The sequence below is a fragment of the Lithobates pipiens genome, unplaced genomic scaffold (genome assembly GCF_037356315.1).
Source record: "Lithobates pipiens isolate NorthernLeopardFrog02 unplaced genomic scaffold, aLitPip1_a1.2 Scaffold_18, whole genome shotgun sequence".
In the NCBI taxonomy this organism is placed as follows: Eukaryota; Metazoa; Chordata; class Amphibia; order Anura; family Ranidae; genus Lithobates; species Lithobates pipiens.
In genome coordinates this window covers 434,600,559-434,621,723 of record NW_027507758.1, presented here as the reverse complement: position 1 = coordinate 434,621,723, position 21,165 = coordinate 434,600,559, and the positions used below count along the sequence as shown (strand labels likewise).

Sequence of the window (21,165 nt, the reverse complement as noted above, 5' to 3'; positions counted from 1 at the left end):
CTTATAAACTTTTAGATGTGATGGATGTATTGGTCATCTGGTGATGCAGCCCACAAATCTGTTGTGTATGAATGTATCAGTTTACATGGATGAGACAAACTACTTGGTACTGGCAGGGGTGATTAAAATCCCAAAAGGAAAAAAATAACTGTTTACTGTAACTGATTATAAAATGTGAGCTTGAGTTTGGCATTAATTTGCCAGTGTATCTAAATCTGCTAGACTGACAATGCTGCTGTCTACTGTGCCTCCTTTGCTAATTTCTCTATAGTGGTGTCTCACTAATACAGACAGTGTGTTACTGGCCAGATCATTAGGTGAAAACACAGAGAAAAAGCCAAAACTGATACAGCCACTACATCTAATGATTGATAAGCTGCAATATATGACATTTTTGGGTTTGGGTTTTATACTGCTTTAACCACATGCCGACCGCTGCATGCCGATATACGTCGGCACAATAGCAGCAGTGGGCAAATGGGCGCACCTGTACATCCCCTTTAATTGGCGGGGCTAGCGGGCGCGCGCCTACCACGTACAGATGTCTGCCGGTGTCCCGGCAGTTGTGTCACGGAACTGCAGAATGGTAGTGCCTATGTGAACAAGGCATTTCCCCATTCTGCCTTGTGACATGACAGTGATCACTGCTCCCTGTCATCGGGAGCAGTGATCGCTGTCATGTGAGTGGATGCCCATCCCCCCACAGTTAGAATCATTCCCTAGGACACACTTAACCCCCTCATCGCCCCCTAGTGTTTAACCCCTTCCCTGCCGGTGTCATTTACACAGTAATCAGTGCATTTTTATAGCACTGATTGCTCTATAAATGACAATGGTCCCAAAATAGTGTCAAAAGTGTTCGATATGTCCAATGTCGCAGTCACGATAAAAATCTCAGATCGCTGCGGTTACTACTAAAAAAAAATTATTAATAAAAATGCCATAAAACTATCCCCTATTTTGTAGACGCTGTAACTTTTGCGCAAACCAATCAATATATGCTTATTGCGGGGTTTTTTACCAAAAATATGTAGAAAAATACATATTGGCCTAAACTGAGTAAAAAATTCGTTTTTTTATATATTTTTGGGGGATATTCATTATAGCAAAAAGTAAAAAATATTGCATGTTTTTTTCAAAAGTAAAATCTACCAGGGCTGAAGCGGTTAAAGTATACCTCCCAACTTTCTGACATGGGAACAAGGCACTCCCTTTAGCTCAAAGTGTGTAGGCAAAGGACACACACCCTGCTATCCCAGTTAAGTGGCATATGAGTGGTTTTTTTTCACCAGATTTCCTTTAGGCTGGGTTCACACTGCTGCGGTGACAAGAATCGGATGTGATTCGCCCCGCCCTGCAGTGCAAATCACATCCGATCTCTGTGCGATGCGAGTTCAGCCATACAGATAGTATGGCTGAATTCGCATCGCATTCGGCCCAAACTCGCACAGGACCCTTTTTTTGGTTCGCAGCAGAATCGGATCACATGGGTGTTCACACCATGCGATCCGATTCCTGTCCGAGTTTGCAGATTGCACTGCGATATGCGAACTGATCTGGGGGTGTCATTAACGTTTCACTGACACTCCCAGCAGTTCGCATAGGGCAGTGTGAACTGCTGCCGGGAGGCATGCGATGCAGGAACCCACAGCGGATTCGCAGTGTTCCTGCATCGCTGCAACGTGAACCCAGCCTTATACTGGCTTTTAAAAGAATAATGTCTAAATAAAAAGGTCTGTGTGATAGGTTTAGTGTAGCATAACACTTTTGGTAGTTAAGAATTGCATTTGTTTAGAGGCCTACACCTCAGTCCAAAATGAGGAACAACTGAGAAGCAATAGGGAACAATGATTTGGTGCATTTCAAAGGAGGGACAGTCCCTCCAAATGAGTGACAGTTGGGAGGTGTGCTTGAAGTGAACCCGTGCCTAGATCATGCACACTTAAAGTGGCTGTAAACCCTCACATATACCCGGTGAAGTGAACAGCCTACGTAAGTTTTACATGTATATCTGCTGTCTTCAGCTTTATATACTGTTTAGAAAGTGCACATCCTGTTAGAATTTTCACTTCTTCATCCAGCCCCCCACCCTACGTGAATGAGTATGGGGGTACATCGTACCCATTCACCTTGGGAAAAAAGTGTCAATAAAAAAACACACTAGACAGGTTTTTAAAGTAATTTATTAGACAGCTCCAGGGGTCTTCTTCCGACTTTGGGGGTCTTCTTCCGACTCTTTTGTGCTCTCCGGTTCTTCCCCCCGTTCTCTGGCCTCTTCTCCCACTCTCCAGATCTTCTGCCGACTCCTCCGCTATCGTCTTCCAGTTCTTTTGCTAGCAGTGGCCCGGTCTTCTGCGTCCTTCTTCTCTTCTTCCGATGTTGACATGACGCTCTCTCCCACGGTAATGCCGTGTGCGAGGTGCGCGACCACTAATATAGGCATGGGGCATGGTCACCCCCCGGAGAGCGGGAGAAGAGGCCGGAGAGCGCGGAGAAGAACCGGAGAGCGCGAAGGAAGAAGACCCCCGAAGTCTGAAGAAGACCTCTGGAGCTGTCTAATAAAATACTTTGAAAACATGTCTAGTGTATTTTTTTATTGACACTTTTTTCCCCAGGTGAATGGGTAGGGGTACAATGTACTCATACTCATTCACATAGGGTGGGGGGGCAGGATCTGGGGGTCCCCTTATTAAAGGGGGCTCCCGGGTTGCGACAAGCCCCCCGCCTGCAGATCCCGACAACCAACAGCCAGGGTTGTCGGGAAGAGGCCCTTGTCCTCATCAACATAGGGACAAGGTGCTTTGGGGTGGGGGCGCCCCTCTTCCCCAAAGCACCCACCCCCCATGTTGAGGGCATGCAGCCTGGTACAGTTCAGGAGGGGGGGCGCTCGCTCGTCCCCACCCCCTTTCCTGACTGGTAAGGATTAAGGGTCTGGTATGGATTTTGGGGGGACCCCCACACCGTTTTTTTGGCGTAGGGGGTTCACCTTAAAATCTATACCAGACAAGGGCCTGATATGCCCCTGGAGGGGACCCATGCCTGGTTTTATTAGAGAGGCAACATTGTCGCTTCTTTCTCACACATTTTCCTATTGCAGCCAGCGCGAGGTGTACAGTACCCTGTCACCGAGAACCAGCGCGATGGGATTACATCCATTTTAAGTATTTACATATTCTGAACAAGCAGTAAACGCATTTTAAAACAAGCCTGCATCTCATCTCTGTATCTGTAAGCATTGACCCCAGATAGACTCCAGATAAAGAGGACCTGTCACGGCCCATGCTATCAGTTGTTCATCCCTTGTGATGGCAATAAAGTTGATCCAAAAATAAATAAAGTGACAGTGTAAAAAAAAATTTTTTTACAGTGCCTTGAAAAAGTATTCATACCCCTTGAAATTTTCCACATTTTGTCATGTTACAACCAAAAATGTAAATGTATTTTATTGAAATTTTTTTCTTATAGACCAACACAAAGTGGCACATAATTGTGAAGTGAAAGGAAAATGATAAATGGTTTTCAAAATTTGTTACAGATAAATATGTGAAAAGTGTGATGTGCATTTGTATTCAGCCCCCCTGAGTCAATACTTTGTAGAACCACCTTTCGCTGCAATTACAGCTGCAAGTCTTTTTGGGTATATCTCTACCTACTTTGCACATCTAGAGAATTCATTTTTTTCCCATTCTTCTTTGTAAAATAGCTCAAGCTCTGTCAGATTGGGTGGGGAGCATCTGTGAACAGCAATTTTCAAGTCTTGTCACAGATTCTCAATTCGATTTAGGTCTGGACTTTGACTGGGCCGTTCTAACACATGAATATGCTTTGATCTAAACCATTCTATTGTAGCTCTGGCTGTATGTTTAGAGTGGTTGTCCTGCTGGAAAGTGAACCTCTGTGCCAGCCTCAAGTCTTTTGCAGATTCTAACAGGTTTTCTTGTAAGATTGGCCTGTATTTGGCTCCATTCATCCTCCCATGAACCCTGACCAGCTTTCCTATTGCTGCTGAAGAAAAACATCCCCACAACATGATGCTGTCACCACCATGTTTCACGATGGGGATGGTGTGTTCAGGGTGATGTTCAGTGCTAGCTTTCTGCCACACAGCATTTTTGTTTTTAGGTCAAAAAGTAAAATTTTGGTCTCATCTGACCAGAGCACCTTCTTCCACATATTTGCTGTGTCTCCCGCAAACTGCAAATGGGACATCTTATGGCTTTCTTTCAACAATTGCTTTCTTCTTGCCACTCTTCCATAAAGACCAGGTTTGTGGAATGCACAACTAATAGTTGTCCTGTGGACAGATTCTGCCACCTGAGCTGTGGATCTCTGCAGCTCCTCCAGAGTTACCATGGGCCTCTTTGCTGATTCTCTGATTAATGCTCTCCTTGCCTGGCCTGTCAGTTTAGGTGGACAGCCATGTCTTGGTAGATTTGCAGTTGTGCCATAACCTTTGCATTTTTGGATGATGAATTGAACAGTGCTCTGTGAGATGTTCAAAGCTTGGGATATTTTTTTTATAACCTAACTCTGCTTTAAACTTCTCCACAACTTTATCCCTGACTTATCTGGTGTGTTCCTTGGCCTTCACGATGCTGTTTATTCACTAAGGTTCTCAAACAAACCTCTGAGGGCTTCACAGAACAGCTGTATTTATATTGAGATTAAGTTACACACAGGTGGATAATATTCACTAATTCACTAATCAGATGACTTCTGAAGACTAATACCCCTAACTAGATTTTAATTAGGGGTATTAGAGTAAAGGGGGCTGAATACACATGCCACACTTTTCAGATATTTATTTGTAAAATATTTTGAAAACCATTTATCATTTTCCTTCCACTTCACAATTATGTGCCACTGTGTGTTGGTCTATCACATAAGATACCAATAAAACATTACGTTTTTGGTTGTAAGGGGTTTGAATACTGCAAGGGGTATGAATACTTTGCAAGGGGTATGAATTGCAAGGGGTATGAATACTTTTTCAAATAACAATAACATTTTAAAAAGCCCCCATGCTCACAGGCAGATGTGAATGCATACGTAAGTCCTGCATGAATATGTAAACGGTGATCGCATCACACATGTGAGGTATCACTGCGTCAGAGCGAGAGCAATAATTCCAGCTCCAAACCTCCTCTGTAAGGCTGGATTTACACCTATGCATTTTTTGTGCTTTTTGCATTTTGCAGATTTGCACTACAGGGTGTGTTCCATAGGAAATCATGTTAAGTGGACTGCAGTGCAAATCTGCAAAATACAAAAAGCACCAAAAAATGCGTAGGTGTGAATCCAGCCTTACGCTAAACTGGCAACCTGTAGAGGCTAGGTTCACATTTATTCCCAGGCTACGTTCACATTTATTCCCAGGCTAGGTTCACATTTATTCTCAGGCTAGGTTCACATTTATTCTCAGGCTAGGTTCACATGTATTCAGAGGCTAGGTTCACATTTATTCCCAGGCTAGGTTCACATTTATTCCCAGGCTAGGTTTGCATTTATTCTCGGGCTAGGTTCACACTTATTCTCAGGCTAGGTTCACATTTATTCTCAGGCTAGGTTCACATTTATTCTCAGGCTAGGTTCACATTTATTCCCAGGCTAGGTTCACATTTATTCCCAGGCTAGGTTCACATTTATTCTCAGGCTAGGTTCACATTTATTCCCAGGCTAGGTTCCCATTTATTCTCAGGCTAGGTTCACATTTATTCTCAGGCTAGGTTCACATGTATTCAGAGGCTAGGTTCACATTTATTCCCAGGCTAGGTTCACATTTATTCCCAGGCTAGGTTCGCATTTATTCTTGGGCTAGGTTTACACTTATTCTCAGGCTAGGTTCACATTTATTCTCAGGCTAGGTTCACATTTATTCTCAGGCTAGGTTCACATTTATTCTCATTCTAGGTTCACATTTATTCCCAGGCTAGGTTCACATTTATTCCTGGGCTAGGTTCACATTTATTCTCAGGCTAGGTTCACATTTATTCCTGGGCTAGGTTCACATTTATTCTCAGGCTAGGTTCACGTTTATTCTCAGGCTAGGTTCACATTTATTCCCAGGCTAGGTTCACATTTATTCCCGGGCTAGGTTCACATTTATTCTCAGGCTAGGTTCACATTTATTCTCAGGCTAGGTTCACATTTATTCTCAGGCTAGGTTCACATGTATTCAGAGGCTAGGTTCACATTTATTCTCAGTCTAGGTTCACATTTATTCCCAGGCTAGGTTCACATTTATTCCCAGGCTAGGATCACATTTATTCCCAGGCTAGGTTCACATTTATTCCCAGGCTAGGTTCACATTTATTCCCAGGCTAGGTTCATATTTATTCTCAGGCTAGGTTCACATGTATTCAGAGGCTAGGTTCACATTTATTCCCAGGCTAGGTTGACATTTATTCCTGGGCTAGGTTCACATTTATTCTCAGGCTAGGTTCACATTTATTCACAGGCTAGGTTCACGTTTATTCTCAGGCTAGGTTCACATTTATTCACAGGCTAGGTTCACGTTTATTCTCAGGCTAGGTTCACATTTATTCCCAGGCTAGGATCACATTTATTCCCAGGCTAGGTTCACATTTATTCCCAGGCTAGGTTCACATTTATTCCCAGGCTAGGTTCACATTTATTCCCAGGCTAGGTTCACATTTATTCTCAGGCTAGGTTCACATTTATTCTCAGACTAGGTTCATATTTATTCTCAGGCTAGGTTCACATGTATTCAGAGGCTAGGTTCACATTTATTCCCAGGCTAGGTTGACATTTATTCCTGGGCTAGGTTCACATTTATTCTCAGGCTAGGTTCACATTTATTCTCGGGCTAGGTTCACATTTATTCTCAGACTAGGTTCATATTTATTCTCAGGCTAGGTTCACATGTATTCAGAGGCTAGGTTCACATTTATTCCCAGGCTAGGTTGACATTTATTCTTGGGCTAGGTTCACATTTATTCTCAGGCTAGGTTCACATTTATTCTCGGGCTAGGTTCACGTTTATTCTCAGGCTAGGTTCACATTTATTCCCAGGCTAGGTTCACATTTATTCCTGGGCTAGGTTCACATTTATTCCCAGGCTAGTTTCACATTTATTCTCGGGCTAGTTTCACATTTATTCTCGGGCTAGGTTCACATTTATTCTCGGGCTAGGTTCACATTTATTCTCAGGCTAGGTTCACATTTATTCTCAGGCTAGGTTCACATGTAGTGATGGACGAACTTCCGACGGGACGTTTCGCGAACGCGAAATGCGAACGGACCCAAACGTTCGCGAAACCGACCGTTCGCCGCGGGCCCCATTGACTTCAATGGGAGGCGAACTTTGCAAACCTTCATGTCGAATTTGCGGCCACGTGGTAATTATTAGGGGGTAAAACGTAGTCCCACCATCTGGACAATGACATAATACATGTATGAGGTGAATTTGGGATCGATAACTACAAGCATTTTTATTTTATTTGGGAAATTGTTCTAACAATTCAGGACTATGGAGCTAATGAAGGCAATGGAGGAGAGGGAAGGTCAGGGACCAGGGTAGGCAAAGAAGAGGGTGCAGGAGATGATCACCAGCAGCGTGACATACCGGAATGACACATGCACCGTGATAGAGGCATCTGACAGCAGCACCGTAATACAGAGCACTGACAGCAGCACCGTGACATACAGCGCTGACAGCAGCACCGTGACATACAGCGCTGACAGCAGCACCGTGACATACAGCGCTGACAGCAGCACCGTGACATACAGCGCTGACAGCAGCACCGTGACATACAGCGCTGACAGCAGCACCGTGACATACAGCGCTGACAGCAGCACCGTGACATACAGCGCTGACAGCAGCACCGTGACATACAGCGCTGACAGCAGCACCGTGACATACAGCGCTGACAGCAGCACCGTGACATACAGCGCTGACAGCAGCACCGTGACATACAGCGCTGACAGCAGCACCGTGACATACAGCACTGACAGCAGCACCGTAAGCAGCCCCAGGAGGAAGTCAGCACAGCACAGGGATGGTGTGATCCCCTCATAATAAGAACCCCCAGGAGGAAGTCAGCACAGCACAGGGATAGTGTGATCCCTTCATAATAAGAACCCCCAGGAGGAAGTCAGCACAGCACAGGGATATCATAAGCAGCCCCAGTAGAAATATGACACCGCTCAACCTCTTCAAAGAGGAGGGTAGGGGCATATAGTACGGTGTGCTTTTTTGGGTCAAGGAAGTGAGCCAAATGAATTAAGAAGGTCTGTGTGCTTGATTAAAAAAATAGTTTATAGACATATACATGGTCTACTGGTCACATGTGTTGAATTCCTCCGAGATCCATGCCTCATTCATTTTTAGAAATGTGAGGTAGTTAACACTGTGGTGAGCTAGGCGAGTACGCTTATCGGTCACAATCCCCCCTGCTGCGCTGAACGTCCTTTCGGACAGGACACTGGATGAGGGGCAAGCCAACAGTTCGATTGCAAATTGGGCAAGCTCTGGCCAGAGGTCAAGCCTGCCCACCCAGTAGTCTAGGGGTTCATCACTCCTCAGAGCGTCCACATCGGCCGTTAACCCAATGTAGTCGGACACCTGACGGTCTAGGCGTTCCCTGATGCTGGATCCGGATGACACCTGTCGATGGGTCGGCTGAAAGAATGACCTCATATCCGAAGTCACCAACACATCTTCAAACCGGCCTCTTCTTGCAGGCGCTGTTGGATTGGTACCCGCAAATCCTTCTCTGGGAGTGGGAATTGCTCCTCTGCCAGCGCACGCAAAAGCAGAATGCAGCATTTCTCGAAGCAAGGCCTGGAAGTGCTGCATTCTGACAGCCCTCTGCGACGGCGGTAACATTTCCGCCATTTTGTGTTTGTACCGGGGGTCTAAGTACGTTGCCACCCAGTACTGGTCCTTGACCCTCATGCTTTTTATACGGGGGTCCCTATTAAAACACTGGAGCATGAAGGCCCCCATTTGCACTAAAGTGGAAGCGGTGTGGTGGCCTGGCTCCTGCTCATCATCCAGGATAATGTCGTCCTCTTCATTCTCCTCTCCCCATCCTCGCACAACAGGGATCCCAGAAAGGTTTAAAGCATGCTCTTCTTGCTCCTGCTCATCCGCCCCGGCACCATCCTCCTCTGACTCCTCATCAGACTCCTGTTGTTGACTTGTCTCAGATAGAGTAGCCCCCCCTGGGAATTCATCCAGCATTGCGACTTCCTCATCTTCCCGCTCCTGCTCCTCCACAGCCTGATCAATGACACGACGCAATGCACGCTCCAGAAAGAAGGCATAAGGTACCATGTCACTGATGGCGCCATGGCTGCGACTGACCAGTTTGGTGATCTCCTCAAATGGCCGCAGAAGTCTGCATGTGTCGCGCATGAGCAGCCACTGGCGCGGTGAAAAAAAACCCAGCTCCCCAGAACCGTTTCTTTCGCAGAGTTCATACAGGTAGACGTTAACTGCACGTTTCTGCTGGAGCAGCCTATCAAGCATATAGAAGGTTGAGTTCCATCGCGTCGGGCAATCGCAAATAAGACGTCTGACCGGCAGATGGTGTCGCCGCTGAATGTCAGCAAGGCGAGCCATGGCCGTGTAAGATCTTCTGAAATGGGCCGAGATTTTCCTTGCCTGCCGCAAGATGTCCTGGACCCCAGGGTATTTGACAAGGAATCGCTGCACGACCAAGTTTAAGACGTGTGCCATGCACGGCACGTGCGTGATTTTGCCCTGTTTCAATGCGCTAAGCAGATTGGCACCGTTGTCACACACCACTTTACCAACTGTCAAATTGAGCGGTGTTAGCCACTCATCTGCCTGTGAACGCAAAGCTGAAAGGAGTGCCGGGCCAGTGTGGCTCTTTGCTTCCAGGCACAACAGACGCAGCACGGCATGGCAACGTCTCACCTGGCATGTGGAATAGGTTCTGGGGAGCTTGGGCGGTGCAGTGGAAGAGACGCTAGCAGCGGAAAAGGAGGAGGCAGCTGAGGAGGAGAGGGAGGAGGATGGAGTAGGAGGAGGAGAAGAAGAGTCAGGCCTGCATGCAATCCGTGGCGGTAAAACCAAATCTACACGGGTGCCACGGGTTACATGCTTGACGGCCGTCAGAAGGTTCACCCAGTGGGCAGTAAAACTGATATACCTTCCCTGCCCGTGTTTGCTAGACCACGTGTCTGTGGTCAGATGTATCTTGGCACCGACACTGTGTGCCAGAGATACATTCACTTGCCGCTGAACATGGCCATATAGCTCTGGGATGCCCTTCTCTGAGAAATACTTCCTTCCTGGGACCTTCCATTGTGGTGTTCCAATGGCCACAAATTTGCGAAAGGCCTCCGAGTCCACCAGTTTATATGGCAGTAGTTGGCGGGCTATGAGTTCTGACAAGCCAGCCGCCAACCGTTGGGCAAGAGGGTTATCCGGCATCATCATTTTTTTACGCTCAAACATTAGGCCCACGGAAGCCTGCCTTTTTGCAGAAAAATGTGAGCTTGGCGTGATGGAAGGTGGAGTGGAGGACAATTGTGAGGAGAGAGGAGAAGGAGAAGTAGAAGACGAGGCTGGACGGTGAGAGCCTGCAGTGTGGCTTTGTGTGTTCCGTTGCTCCCACTGGGCTCGGTGATGGCTGCTCATGTGCCTTCTTAAGGCGGTCGTCCCTAGGTGAGTATTGGGCTTACCGCGACTAACGCGTTGACTGCAAAGATTGCAGATGGCAACGCTATTGTCAGCAGCGGACACGTTAAAAAAAGCCCACACTGCGGAGCCATGTGCCGGTGTCCTGGGAGCGCCAGATGTGACCGTACATGGTCGATGACTCGCTCCTGATACATTTGCAGTCTGCTTTGTCCCTGCTGTGCAATGTAAGTCATTGCTGCTTCTCCTCCCTATCTGCTGGTCCATATCTCCCTCTGAACTCCCCTCCTCTTCCTCTCTTGTGGGCACCCACGTGACATCACTAGACACGTCATCATCAACGTCACCTTCCCCACCGCTATAAGTAGAGATCTCGGAGTAGGCAGCAACACCGGGGACCAACCTCCTCCTTGGGCTGATCTGGGTACTGGCGTCAGACTGCTGAGTAGCGCTTGTTGCTACCTCCTCTTCCTGATCCAATACCAAGAGTGGCTGCGCATCAGAAATGTCCTCTTGATATGGATCGGAAAATAATTCCAGTGACTCAAGCGGAAGGTATGTGGTGGTGGTGGTGGTGGTCGTGTTGTTGGTGGTAGTGTCTTTGGGGGTGCACATAGCAGAGAGTGAAGAAGAGGGTGCAGATCGAGAGGATGAGGAGGGTGCAGAAGAGTAAGGCTGAGCGAGCCACTCAACCAAGTCTGGTGCATCCTTTAAAGTAATTGAACGCACCTTCTGCAACTTCCCACTTTGGCTCAAGCCTGTTGCTCCTGCCCTACCCCTACCACCCCTGCGGAAGGGCCTGCCTCTTCCTCTGCATGTCATTTTTTAAATGACCCTGTGACAAAACTCTTAGTCCCTATACCGCTGAAGGACTGCTGCAGTATAGGTGAGCGGTCAGCAGTGGTGCACGTCAACCCTATCTATTGTGGACCTATAGCGGTCCTTACAGAACAGCAGACTGTACCGCACTCAAGCCTATGTACCGTAGCACCCTATACCAAGTTACCAGTCCTTATAAGAACTTTTGTGGACCAAGCAGGTTGTGTATTAGTGTTTAGCAGACTGTACGTCAGTCCCTATACCGCTGAAGGACTGCTGCAGTATAGGGCAGCGGTCAGCAGTGGTGCACGTCAACCCTATCTATTGTGGACCGATAGCGGTCCTTACAGAACAGCAGACTGTACCGCACTCAAGCCTATGTACCGTAGCACCCTATACCAAGTTACCAGTCCTTATAAGAACTTTTGTGGACCAAGCAGGTTGTGTATTAGTGTTTAGCAGACTGTACGTCAGTCCCTATACCGCTGAAGGACTGCTGCAGTATAGGGCAGCGGTCAGCAGTGGTGCACGTCAACCCTATCTATTGTGGACCGATAGCGGTCCTTACAGAACAGCAGACTGTACCGCACTCAAGCCTATGTACCGTAGCACCCTATACCAAGTTACCAGTCCTTATAAGAACTTTTGTGGACCAAGCAGGTTGTGTATTAGTGTTTAGCAGACTGTACGTCAGTCCCTATACCGCTGAAGGACTGCTGCAGTATAGGGCAGCGGTCAGCAGTGGTGCACGTCAACCCTATCTATTGTGGACCGATAGCGGTCCTTACAGAACAGCAGACTGTACCGCACTCAAGCCTATGTACCGTAGCACCCTATACCAAGTTACCAGTCCTTATAAGAACTTTTGTGGAACAAGCAGGTTGTGTGTTAGTGATTAGCAGACTGTACGTCAGTCCCTATACCGCTGAAGGACTGCTGCAGTATAGGTGAGCGGTCAGCAGTGGTGCACGTCAACCCTATCTATTGTGGACCGATAGCGGTCCTTACAGAACAGCAGACTGTACCGCACTCAAGCCTATGTACCGTAGCACCCTATACCAAGTTACCAGTCCTTATAAGAACTTTTGTGGACCAAGCAGGTTGTGTATTAGTGTTTAGCAGACTGTACGTCAGTCCCTATACCGCTGAAGGACTGCTGCAGTATAGGGCAGCGGTCAGCAGTGGTGCACGTCAACCCTATCTATTGTGGACCGATAGCGGTCCTTACAGAACAGCAGACTGTACCGCACTCAAGCCTATGTACCGTAGCACCCTATACCAAGTTACCAGTCCTTATAAGAACTTTTGTGGAACAAGCAGGTTGTGTATTAGTGTTTAGCAGACTGTACGTCAGTCCCTATACCGCTGAAGGACTGCTGCAGTATAGGTGAGCGGTCAGCAGTGGTGCACGTCAACCCTATCTATTGTGGACCGATAGCGGTCCTTACAGAACAGCAGACTGTACCGCACTCAAGCCTATGTACCGTAGCACCCTATACCAAGTTACCAGTCCTTATAAGAACTTTTGTGGAACAAGCAGGTTGTGTGTTAGTGATTAGCAGACTGTACGTCAGTCCCTATACCGCTGAAGGACTGCTGCAGTATAGGTGAGCGGTCAGCAGTGGTGCACGTCAACCCTATCTATTGTGGACCGATAGCGGTCCTTACAGAACAGCAGACTGTACCGCACTCAAGCCTATGTACCGTAGCACCCTATACCAAGTTACCAGTCCTTATAAGAACTTTTGTGGAACAAGCAGGTTGTGTATTAGTGTTTAGCAGACTGTACGTCAGTCCCTATACCGCTGAAGGACTGCTGCAGTATAGGTGAGCGGTCAGCAGTGGTGCACGTCAACCCTATCTATTGTGGACCGATAGCGGTCCTTACAGAACAGCAGACTGTACCGCACTCAAGCCTATGTACCGTAGCACCCTATACCAAGTTACCAGTCCTTATAAGAACTTTTGTGGACCAAGCAGGTTGTGTATTAGTTTTTAGCAGACTGTACGTCAGTCCCTATACCGCTGAAGGACTGCTGCAGTATAGGGCAGCGGTCAGCAGTGGTGCACGTCAACCCTATCTATTGTGGACCGATAGCGGTCCTTACAGAACAGCAGACTGTACCGCACTCAAGCCTATGTACCGTAGCACCCTATACCAAGTTACCAGTCCTTATAAGAACTTTTGTGGAACAAGCAGGTTGTGTGTTAGTGATTAGCAGACTGTACGTCAGTCCCTATACCGCTGAAGGACTGCTGCAGTATAGGGCAGCGGTCAGCAGTGGTGCACGTCAACCCTATCTATTGTGGACCGATAGCGGTCCTTACAGAACAGCAGACTGTACCGCACTCAAGCCTATGTACCGTAGCACCCTATACCAAGTTACCAGTCCTTATAAGAACTTTTGTGGAACAAGTGAGTTGTGAATGTTTAGCAGACTGCAGCAGAAGGGCAGCAGTCAAGTATAATATCCTTTCTATATTTGGAAGAAAGAATATTATACATGTACAAGCCTATTACTGTACCACTGATACCAGTCCTGAAAAGAACCTTTGTGGAACTAATAATAACAGCAAGTCTTTAAAATTACCCTCACTGCCTGACAACACTGCTTCCTTCCTGTCCCTATACAAATTGGCAAAAAAAGAGAACGATTAGTGGTTACTGGAACAGCTCTTTTGTGGACCTTGATAGTAACAGCTAATGATGATGATGATGATGATGATGATGAAAGACTAATCTGGCTGTCCCTGTAGCATACACCGTCCTTTCCCTTTCTCTAAACTAACAAAAGACACTCAGGCTGCTGCAAGAATCAGCAGCACAGCAAACCTATCAACACCTAACACCTATACCAGTCCTGAAAAGAACTTTTGTGTACCAAATAGCTAGTGGTTTATCTCTCCCTACTCCACACAGGAACCTGTCCCTATCTTAACAGAAGAAAGAATGTAAAATGGCCACCGGATCGGGTGTATTTATAGGTTAGGGGGAATGTACAAGTGTCCATGTGCTGTCATGTCTCAATTGGCTGTCCTGTATCACATGATAAACGTGTCACCAAAGGTTAAAGTTCTTGTATACATTAAACACGTAAGTCCGCCGCGGCGAACGACGGAAAAAGGCGTTCGAACGTGCGGACCGCGAATGTCGGAAATTCGCCGCGAAACGACCGCCGGGCGAACCGTTCGGCCATCACTATTCACATGTATTCAGAGGCTAGGTTCACATTTATTCTCGGGCTAGGTTCACATTTATTCTCAGGCTAGGTTCACATTTATTCCCAGGCTAGGTTCACATTTATTCCCAGGCTAGGTTCACATTTATTCTCAGGCTAGGTTCACATTTATTCCCAGGCTAGGTTCATATTTATTTTCGGGCTAGGTTCACATGTATTCCCAGGCTAGGTTCACATTTATTCTCGGGCTAGGTTCACATTTATTCTCAGGCTAGGTTCACGTTTATTCTCAGGCTAGGTTCACATTTATTCTCGTGCTAGGTTCACATTTATTCCCAGGCTAGGTTCACATTTATTTTCGGGCTAGGTTCACATTTATTTTCGGGCTAGGTTCACATTTATTCCCAGGCTAGGTTCACATTTATTCCCAGGCTAGGTTCACATTTATTCCCAGGCTAGGTTCACATTTATTCTCGGGCTAGGTTCACATTTATTCCCAGGCTAGGTTCACATTTATTCCCAGGCTAGGTTCACTCAGGCTAGGTTCACATTTATTCCCAGGCTAGGTTCATATTTATTCTCGGGCTAGGTTCACATGTATTCGGAGGCTAGGTTCACAATTATTCCCAGGCTAGGTTCACATTTATTCCCAGGCTAGGATCACATTTATTCCCAGGCTAGGTTCACATTTATTCTCAGGCTAGGTTCACATTTATTCTCAGGCTATGATCACATGTATTCAGAGGCTAGGTTCACATTTATTCTCGGGCTAGGTTCACATTTATTCCCAGGCTAGGTTCACATTTATTCAAAGGCTAGGTTCACATTTATTCTCAGGCTATGATCACATGTATTCAGAGGCTAGGTTCACATTTATTCTCAGGCTAGGTTCACATTTATTCTCAGGCTAGGTTCACATTTATTCTCAGGTTAGGGTCACATTTATTCCTGGGCTAGGTTCACATTTATTCCCAGGCTAGGTTCACATTTATTCTCAGGATAGGTTCACATTTATTCTCAGGCTAGGTTCACATTTATTCTCAGGATAGGTTCACATTTATTCTCAGGCTAGGTTCACATTTATTCTCAGGATAGGTTCACATTTATTCTCAGGCTAGGTTCACATGTATTCAGAGGCTAGGTTCACATTTATTCCCAGGCTAGGTTCACATTTATTCCCAGGCTAGGTTCGCATTTATTCTTGGGCTAGGTTTACACTTATTCTCAGGCTAGGTTCACATTTATTCTCAGGCTAGGTTCACATTTATTCTCAGGCTAGGTTCACATTTATTCTCATTCTAGGTTCACATTTATTCCTAGGCTAGGTTCACATTTATTCCTGGGCTAGGTTCACATTTATTCTCAGGCTAGGTTCACATTTATTCCTGAGCTAGGTTCACATTTATTCTCAGGCTAGGTTCACGTTTATTCTCAGGCTAGGTTCACATTTATTCCCAGGCTAGGTTCACATTTATTCCCGGGCTAGGTTCACATTTATTGTCAGGCTAGGTTCACATTTATTCTCAGGCTAGGTTCACATTTATTCTCAGGCTAGGTTCACATGTATTCAGAGGCTAGGTTCACATTTATTCTCAGTCTAGGTTCACATTTATTCCCAGGCTAGGTTCACATTTATTCCCAGGCTAGGATCACATTTATTCCCAGGCTAGGTTCACATTTATTCCCAGGCTAGGTTCACATTTATTCCCAGGCTAGGTTCATATTTATTCTCAGGCTAGGTTCACATGTATTCAGAGGCTAGGTTGACATTTATTCCCAGGCTAGGTTGACATTTATTCCTGGGCTAGGTTCACATTTATTCTCAGGCTAGGTTCACATTTATTCACAGGCTAGGTTCACGTTTATTCTCAGGCTAGGTTAACATTTATTCACAGGCTAGGTTCACGTTTATTCTCAGGCTAGGTTCACATTTATTCCCAGGCTAGGATCACATTTATTCACAGGCTAGGTTCACATTTATTCCCAGGCTAGGATCACATTTATTCCCAGGCTAGGTTCACATTTATTCCCAGGCTAGGTTCACATTTATTCCCAGGCTAGGTTCACATTTATTCCCAGGCTAGGTTCACATTTATTCTCAGGCTAGGTTCACATTTATTCTCAGACTAGGTTCATATTTATTCTCAGGCTAGGTTCACATGTATTCAGAGGCTAGGTTCACATTTATTCCCAGGCTAGGTTAACATTTATTCCTGGGCTAGGTTCACATTTATTCTCAGGCTAGGTTCACATTTATTCTCGGGCTAGGTTCACATTTATTCTCAGACTAGGTTCATATTTATTCTCAGGCTAGGTTCACATGTATTCAGAGGCTAGGTTCACATTTATTCCCAGGCTAGGTTCACATTTATTCCTGGGCTAGGTTCAAATTTATTCTCAGGCTAGGTTCACATTTATTCTCGGGCTAGGTTCCCGTTTATTCTCAGGCTAGGTTCACATTTATTCCCAGGCTAGGTTCACATTTATTCTCGGGCTAGGTTCACATTTATTCCCAGGCTAGGTTCATATTTATTTTCGGGCTAGGTTCACATGTATTCCCAGGCTAGGTTCACATTTATTCTCGGGCTAGGTTCACATTTATTCTCAGGCTAGGTTCACGTTTATTCTCAGGCTAGGTTCACATTTATTCTCGTGCTAGGTTCACATTTATTCCCAGGCTAGGTTCACATTTATTTTCGGGCTAGGTTCACATTTATTTTCGGGCTAGGTTCACATTTATTCCCAGGCTAGGTTCACATTTATTCCCAGGCTAGGTTCACATTTATTCTCGGGCTAGGTTCACATTTATTCCCAGGCTAGGTTCACATTTATTCCCAGGCTAGGTTCACTCAGGCTAGGTTCACATTTATTCCCAGGCTAGGTTCATATTTATTCTCGGGCTAGGTTCACGTGTATTCGGAGGCTAGGTTCACAATTATTCCCAGGCTAGGTTCACATTTATTCCCAGGCTAGGATCACATTTATTCCCAGGCTAGGTTCACATTTATTCTCAGGCTAGGTTCACATTTATTCTCAGGCTAGGATCACATGTATTCAGAGGCTAGGTTCACATTTATTCTCGGGCTAGGTTCACATTTATTCCCAGGCTAGGTTCACATTTATTCTCAGGCTATGATCACATGTATTCAGAGGCTAGGTTCACATTTATTCTCAGGCTAGGTTCACATTTATTCTCAGGTTAGGGTCACATTTATTCTCAGGCTAGGTTCACATTTATTCTCAGGTTAGGGTCACATTTATTCTCAAGCTAGGTTCACATTTATTCTCAGGTTAGGTTCACATTTATTCTCAGGTTAGGGTCACATTTATTCTCAGGCTAGGTTCACATTTATTCTCAGACTAGGTTCATATTTATTCTCAGGCTAGGTTCACATGTATTCAGAGGCTAGGTTCACATTTATTCCCAGGCTAGGTTAACATTTATTCCTGGGCTAGGTTCACATTTATTCTCAGGCTAGGTTCACATTTATTCTCGGGCTAGGTTCACATTTATTCTCAGACTAGGTTCATATTTATTCTCAGGCTAGGTTCACATGTATTCAGAGGCTAGGTTCACATTTATTCCCAGGCTAGGTTCACATTTATTCCTGGGCTAGGTTCAAATTTATTCTCAGGCTAGGTTCACATTTATTCTCGGGCTAGGTTCACATTTATTCCCAGGCTAGGTTCACATTTATTCCTGGGCTAGGTTCACATTTATTCCCAGGCTAGTTTCACATTTATTCTCGGGCTAGGTTCACATTTATTCCCAGGCTAGGTTCATATTTATTTTCGGGCTAGGTTCACATGTATTCCCAGGCTAGGTTCACATTTATTCTCGGGCTAGGTTCACATTTATTCTCAGGCTAGGTTCACGTTTATTCTCAGGCTAGGTTCACATTTATTCTCGTGCTAGGTTCACATTTATTCCCAGGCTAGGTTCACATTTATTTTCGGGCTAGGTTCACATTTATTTTCGGGCTAGGTTCACATTTATTCCCAGGCTAGGTTCACATTTATTCTCGGGCTAGGTTCACATTTATTCCCAGGCTAGGTTCACATTTATTCCCAGGCTAGGTTCACTCAGGCTAGGTTCACATTTATTCCCAGGCTAGGTTCATATTTATTCTCGGGCTAGGTTCACATGTATTCGGAGGCTAGGTTCACAATTATTCCCAGGCTAGGTTCACATTTATTCCCAGGCTAGGATCACATTTATTCCCAGGCTAGGTTCACATTTATTCTCAGGCTAGGTTCACATTTATTCTCAGGCTAGGATCACATGTATTCAGAGGCTAGGTTCACATTTATTCTCGGGCTAGGTTCACATTTATTCCCAGGCTAGGTTCACATTTATTCCCAGGCTAGGTTCACATTTATTCTCGGGCTAGGTTCACATTTATTCCCAGGCTAGGTTCACATTTATTCCCAGGCTAGGTTCACTCAGGCTAGGTTCACATTTATTCCCAGGCTAGGTTCATATTTATTCTGGGGCTAGGTTCACATGTATTCGGAGGCTAGGTTCACAATTATTCCCAGGCTAGGTTCACATTTATTCCCAGGCTAGGATCACATTTATTCCCAGGCTAGGTTCACATTTATTCTCAGGCTAGGTTCACATTTATTCTCAGGCTAGGATCACATGTATTCAGAGGCTAGGTTCACATTTATTCTCGGGCTAGGTTCACATTTATTCCCAGGCTAGGTTCACATTTATTCTCAGGCTAGGTTCACATTTATTCTCAGGTTAGGGTCACATTTATTCTCAGGCTAGGTTCACATTTATTCTCAGGTTAGGGTCACATTTATTCTCAGGCTAGGTTCACATTTATTCTCAGGCTAGGTTCACATTTATTCTCAGGTTAGGGTCACATTTATTCTCAGGCTAGGTTCACATTTATTCTCAGGTTAGGTTCACATTTATTCTCAGGTTAGGTTCACATTTATTCTCAGGTTAGGTTCACATTTATTCTCAGGTTAGGTTCACATTTATTCTCAGGTTAGGTTCACATTTATTCTCAGGTTAGGGTCACATGTATTCAGAGTCTAGATTCACATTTATTGAATGGACTGCCAATGTACCTAATCCTGGTAAAAAATGCACCCTTTTTCAAGAATACAGGGCATAGCAACACACTACCATGCCTTGCCATGCATGCACCCTGCAGCACAAATGCATTTCCATAATGTGTTGGGGTGCCAATGACCTGTAGGGCATTAGGACACGATGTAGTATGGTACGTGTTACTGTAGCTCAATAGTTTCAACTGACCCTTAAGGTATATCTTATTTCCAGTATCAGCGGACTGTTTTTCTGGCACTCAACAGAAGGGCTGATGTCTCTAAGAGCTTTAGCTTTCCTGAGTTGTACATCCTTTGCTGCACAGCCAGTGAAAATACTAGCTCTGCACACATCAGCAGTTCTAGTGAATAAGCACCACTGCAACATACCCAGTGAATGGTAGATATTTTCTTTTTTGCTGACAAGAATATGATGCATACTTTGCCTGGCTCTTATTATTTTCCCGGGCTACTAAAAGGTCTTAGTCAGCAGCCGTAATAACTATTATTGTCAGGACATGCATGCCTATTGCTTCTAAAGGCACAGCAGGATGGTTGGATGTTAAAAAGAAACATGTCAGAGAAATGTGTCTACTTTGTTGGATTTATGTCAGAGTAACAGTGCACAGCAGTGAGACGCTGAAGAAAAATACAGCATAACATTTAAGATTAATAGGAAAAAGGAACAAAACTAGCAAATCATTTTACAGTGGCTCTGTAACGCTTTGCTGTTTACACCAATACTAAATACTGTTAATCTGAGTAAATTGTGTTTATATATGCATAGACACAAATTTACTCAGATTAACAATACTTAGTATTGGTGTAAACAGTAAAACTTTACAGAGCCACTGTAAAATGATTTGCTAGTTTTGTTCCTTTTTGCATGTATTTTCTTTATTCAGATAAATATGAAATAATTATATGGGGGTATTTCATACTTACCATCTGCAGCCAGCAGGTGGCACATGCAAGCCATTTAGCACCAGATTTATGTACCGTACTATGTCCTGAATAGTGTTGTTTATTCATTTTTATTCATTAGGGTGCGTACGACAAGAAGGGATCTAGTGCTGGAAGTGGGTGGGCTACACCTACTTGGGGGGTGGGAATGTTGTGATACATCAGAACCGCAATCAGGCTCAGATTAGATGCCCCTGCGGCTCCCAATTATGAAGTGTAGATGTACGTGCAGATCGGGAGTTATCACACTGACGTCTGCTCAGTTCAATTACTTCCTCATCTCTGTTTATTGCAGGATTGTGCCCAACGTTTTATACACAAGGAACAATAGAGTACAAGAAAATAGGCATGTTCTGATTATCATTATGTTCATTACATTCCTTCACAGTCCCCTATAAAATGGCTATTTTTCTTCTTTCCCTCATACTAAAGGTCCTACTCACCTGGCCCATTCTCCTCAGCAACTCTTTTAGGCTGTATATAGAGATGGGCAGCAACTAGTTCACTACCCCC

At 45.2% G+C, this 21,165-nt stretch overlaps 1 protein-coding gene across 5 annotated transcripts in view; it reads left to right on the top strand.

Moving 5' to 3' along the window:
- KCNAB1 (potassium voltage-gated channel subfamily A regulatory beta subunit 1) overlaps positions 1–21,165 on the top strand; it is a 570,878-nt gene that overhangs the window by 438,096 nt on the left and 111,617 nt on the right. The gene's annotated exons all lie outside the window — the stretch shown is intronic.